The following is a 5,977-nucleotide window of genomic DNA, read 5'->3' on the forward strand; positions in this document are numbered from 1 at the left end:
TGCGCATGCGTGGAAAACCTTTGACCGTGAAGTGCTTGTTTGCGTCACGTGATGCCATCACGTCACGTGACTGCAGTCTGCGTCTAGTTTTCCATTACGGCGATGGCCGCTGTTGAACAAGACAAACATGTTGTCGTGTCTCTCGGGAATTGTTGATGTTTGTGCCTTTATTACACATTCTATATTACAGTAGGAACAGTAAGCTTGGTGGAAATGTCTCCTAAAGGAGGCGAAAAGCGTCAAATGGAGTCTGTACGGCTGAAGATAAATGAACAGCTAGCGGCGGTGGGAGAGGAGATATTGTTTGCGTGGCGCTGCTGATGTTTGTAGTGTGGAGCTTAGCGTCAGAGTGTTTGTGTTGGAGCGCCTCAGCGCGGTGGGAGAGTTCATGGTCAACCTCTTCCAGAGAGAGATGGAGACACTACAAACTCTGCTGGAGACACAAAACAAACTGCTGGACATTGATTTTGATATGGACATCGATCTACACACTGCAGGTTAGTAGATTCTGAACACCAGCTTAGCTACAAGTATCATTAAGCTAGCTGAACGGAACTATACATCTCAGTAGTTCGTACTAGCCCTAGAATGTCTGATCATACATAAATTACATATATTCCTGTATACACAGCCATAGATCGGATGCCTCCGCTCACAGTGAGCAAGGAGACATGTGCTCCGTGCTCCGTTTGTACTCGCCCAATAAATAATTCCAAAGACGTGGTCAGTGAGATATTGTCCTCTAGTTTCACATGATCACATCCATGTAAATGTTCTCAGGGCGAGGGGTCCGGAATGACAGCTGGACTTCCATTTATGACAGTCACTCGCAGGGCAGGGTTTTCTGCTGCAGCCTAGGCTCCAGTCACAGGCACGGTGCGCAGAGCCTTTTTAAATCCATTCTCTGCAGAGACATTAATTAATATCAAGCCGAAAGAGCGCATTTCATAAGGGCGTATTACATTCTAAAAGACATGTATAGGTTACATTATTAATGAAAAACACATCGGTGAAATAATAGTCTGCATCTGTGCCAAAAATGACGGATACATTGGTGAGACCGATGTCGGGCTCTACTCACAAGTTCAACACCTTGCTCTGTGAGGCGGTGTGAAGAGACTCGAGACATCTTTTAAACGATGGTTATGCTGACAAAACGAATAGGAGAATAAATGTCATCTTTGAGTTGACAAAAGCACTTTGAGTTGCTCTGCTGATGCTACCTTCTCTCCCCTCCTCCTGTCTGTGTGTAAAGAGGTGTCATCTGAATATGAGGAGAGGAGATCCAGTCTGGTCCTGGAGGAACCACACCCTCCACAGATTAAAGAGAAACAGGAAGAGGAGACTGGTGAGTCAACTATGACATTACTACGTAGGAAGATGTGGTGCGATACTCTCTCAGGCATTTACCATTTCCGCAAAACCTTTAACTTGAACGTGTGCCAGGACAAAAATCATGTTGGGTCGGGAGCTGTCGTACGCTTTGTCCTCACCTGTTTTTCTGTCGTACACAAGCGGAGCAGCATTGTCTGAACTGCTGACATGCTGTCACAGGCATCTAAGCATATGTATTCACTCCTAAAATGTTAAAATAAAACTGTATGTATATGCATGTAAAAGAAAAAGATAGATTTTCAACTTTACAAGCAATTAATATCACGCAATAATTAAAAACAATATAATGAGTAAATGAGTACAATGTATTCGTTTGTGCTTAACCCATTTTGGGCGGGAACCCCCTTTGGTGTTAGCATTATGTTATGCTTTAGCTATAGAAAAATAGCAGATCTACAAGCTCGTAGCGCGCCACTCGGTGGCGTGCTACGAGCTTGTAGATCTGCTATTTTTGAAGAGCGTGTTTTAGTGGAAGAGCGTGTTTCATAAGGGCGTATTACATTCTAAAAGACAAGTGTAGGTTACATTAATGATGATAAAAAAAACTATGGCTACATCAGTGAAATAATGTCCGATATCGGGCATTGGTGCCTAAAATGACAGATACATCAATAATTAAAAACAATATAACATGTTTACAATGTATTAGTTTGTGCTTAATCAAACAGTGCTTTACTGGCCTTGTTATGCGAGCGCACTGGTGAGATGATTTGCGCATGAGTGTGACATCAGATGCCTATATAATCAATGATATTATAAAATAAATATTTAGGCATAAATGGACTGCACGCCTTTATTTCCAAGTGACAATGACAAGCATACAGCTTGCCTATTTGCAATTGTAGGCTATAGGTGTAAACTAAGGGCTTAATCATTCACCATTTAAATAAGTGCTTTGACAGTTAAGATAAAAGCGGGAGTCGGGAGGTTCGGGACCGCGGCGTGCGTCGCCAGCACATACCAGCACACATGCAAGCCTTCATCCATATGTTTATGATTCGTTCATCAATGATCAAATCACTCCATAAACGTTGATTAAGATTGTATTGACGACATTGTAGTAGCCTATCTCTCATGCAGACATCACTCACCCACAACACTTATCACAGCAGTGCGCAGTCTCACTGATCGCCTTCGCCGTGCACTGCGCACGAATGGGTAAAATTAATATAGGCCTAGCCTACAAACGTATTCCATTCATGGCGATGTGTCATGTAGCCTTGAGGTGCGTGCGTGTGTGCATGTGTGCGTGGACATGACAGCAAGGCAAGCGAGGTGAGAGGGAAACAGACAGGGTAGGCCTACAGCTTTATTTAATTCATGCAGGTGTTCGTTCTTTATTTATTTAAAATACAAAGTTCGGGTTGCGTGTGCGTGCGTGCGTGCCTGTGTGTGTATGAGAGAGGGTTGAGGCGGGCAGTAAGGACACTTTTTTCCCCCTGTAACCATGGTTTCCAGGTCGGATTGCAGTTGTTCATGTCGCAAAAATGAGGGCGAGGCTTGATTTCATAGCCAGATAGATTTCAGCCGTCACATATATTAACGTCTGAACGAAATTAAGGAAGGATCAGCTGTTTGATTTATATCAATTGATGTATATTATGTCTGTTTATGAGTCTGGCGTAGAGGATTTCATCCTGTGCAGGAAATATTTTCAATACATTTCAATACAATTTATTGAAATGTATTGAAAATATTTATTGAGTACAAACGATATTGACCTCTAGTTATCCATGTAAAAGTTCTGGCAGAAAACGCTTGTTTATTCAAATATGTCTCATCTTTTCAAACATCTCTCATATATTTTCACGGGCCTGTACACAAACGACATTTTCTGAGGGCGAGGGGTCCGGAATGACAGCTGGACTTCCATTTATGACAGTCACTCGCAGGGCAGGGTTTTCTGCTGCAGCCTAGGCTCCAAAGTCACAGGCACAGTGCGTTCCATTCTCTGCAGCTGTTGAAGAAATTAATTAATATCAAACCAAAAGAGAGTGTTTCATAAGGTTGCGTCATTTTACATGTGTAGGTTACATTAATGATGATAAAAAAAAGACTTCGGTGGGGCACATAAAAAAAAAAAAAGACTTCGGCCACATCAGTGAAATAATGTCCGATATCGGGCATCGGCGCCTAAAATGACGGATACATTTAAACCAACATACTGCTCCCGGGTGCCGTCTACATTCCGGCTGTCACGCGTCTCTCCGGTGGTCACCAGACTACTCCTGGTTGTTCAGTAAACCCTTATTGAATGATAAGTACAAGTTGTTTCTACATGTCAGGCTCTATTCGAAACGCCTTGCTCTCACAGAGCAAGGCGTGGCACTTATTTTTTGAAACGAGGGTTATCCTGACGAAACAAATAGGAGAATAAAGGTCATCTTTGAGTTGCTCTGCTGATGCTACCTTCTCTCCCCTCCTCCTGTCTGTGTGTAAAGAGGTTTCATCTGAATATGAGGAGAGGAGATCCAGTCTGGTCCTGGAGGAACCACACCCTCCACAGATTAAAGAGGAACAGGAAGAGGAGACTGGTGAGTCAACTTTAACATTACTACGTAGGAAGATGTGGTGCGATACTCTCTCAGGTAAAACAAATTTGTATTAGTATTATTCTCAGAATCCACTACTCCTGAATGAAGTGTCTGGTGCTGGGAGTCTGGTCCAACGCACAGGTCCTGGCTGTACTCGTGGTGAGAGCAGGAGTGGACCTGGTGAGACGTAGGAGGGGCCCGGACTGGAGTCAACCCACAGAGCCTAGTCCCTCCACCTGGTCTTTCCCTAGTGGGTCTGATCGAGGGTAGCCTCGGAAACCCAGACGTTTTTATTTCCAGGGAGAAAAAAAAGTCAGAGTCCACTTCACTTCGGCATACAGTAGCCTAGCGCAAACGTCGGTCTCTCTCTGCTGATTTCTGAACGTACACACGTACACACACACACACTCTCCTGTCTGTCGCTCTAATTAATTAGTCTCATGTCCTGCAGTCTAGATAAATGGTAAATGGTAAATGGTGCATTTATATAGCGCCTTTATCCAAGGCGCTTTACATAGATTGTGCATTACATTCACCCATTCACACACCGATGGCAGCGGAATCCATGCAAGGCACCAACTAGCACATCGGGAGCAATTAGGGGTTCAGTGTCTTGCTCAAGGACACTTCGACAGTAACTCTGGGGGAGCCCGGGTTCGAACTGGCAACCTTGCGGTTCCCATCCAGGCACTCTACCCCTGAGCCACCGCCTGCCCCCCAGATAAATATATAGTTTGGTAACTCATGTTCCCCCAAAAGACAGACAGACACACAGCATGCTGGTGCTCGTGCCGCTACGACAGTATAGCCCAACAGGTCTGAACCCATAATCATGTATAGTGATTAAGGTTTTTAGCATAAATGGTCATCAATGGGCAACGGTGGTGCTGCAGGCTCCACCTGGACAACGGTGGTGCTGCAGGCTCCACCTGGGCAACGGTGGTGCTGCAGACTGTCTGTATCGGTCTGTATTGGTTCGATCCTTATTATATATCGATTTAACTGCAGTAACTGCACCTGAGCAACGGTGGTGCTGCAGGCTCCTCTTGCAGCTTGAATGGCCCTCCTAAAGGCCTCACCGTGGGGTTGTTGGGCTTCCTCCTCACGGAAGACACAGGCTGGGGCGCCAACCAACATACTGCTCTCCGGTGGTCACCAGACTACTCCTGGTTGTTCAGTAAACCCTTATTGAATGATAAGTACAAGTTGTTTCTACTGGTGATTTCCACAGAGCACCACAGGGAGAGGTCTACAGTATCTAGAGAGATGGCCTCCAAAAGACATTCAACGTTGTCAGAGGAACAGCCAGAGGTGGACCAGAGACGTGGACTGTTTGATGCGAAGATGCAACCTGTCGTAAAGTTGTACCGTATAGGTATGTGCTGTTTTGTTTACTTACTTACATAAAGGGATATTTCACTTTCAAAATAATTGTGGGTAATGTTATCGTCTACTCTGGCTTTTTGTGAATATATCAGACCAGCCCATTGCAACTTCAAACTTTATTTTAACCATCGTAGATACACAGAAAACACCCATCCCTGGTTCTAGTGACTGATATTGTCCTTCCTTAGAGAGGGACAGCCATAGCTGAGTGGGTAGAGAGCCCGTCTAGGAAACGGAATGTACAACAGTGTTGTTAGGTCTGCAGTGGGTCCCAGGACCCACGGGTGTGAGTCTTAATAAAAATTATATATATTTTAGAAATTGTAATTGTTTAATATTATTGCATTTATACAAATCGTGCATCAACTAAAGATTAAGACCTGGAGTCACCACTACACACTATATGTATGACACACTCAAACATCATTGTATTATTGGAACATGTTTGTTGAAACTTCCAACAACCAGTTTGAGTTTGTGTCAATTGTTTACAGTTTTCTTTTCTTTTTTTCTTGTAGTGTCATTTTGTCATAACCTTCTGTTGAACATTATGCAAATGAAACATTATAATCAATACAAACACAAGATGTCTTCTAAAATCTTTACTTGGACAAGTAAGTAAATGTTCTTGTCCAAATGACAAGTGGCTCAAAAATGTAATG

The sequence above is a fragment of the Protomyctophum bolini genome (assembly GCF_963924005.1).
Source record: "Protomyctophum bolini genome assembly, chromosome: 10".
Taxonomy (NCBI): Eukaryota; Metazoa; Chordata; class Actinopteri; order Myctophiformes; family Myctophidae; genus Protomyctophum; species Protomyctophum bolini.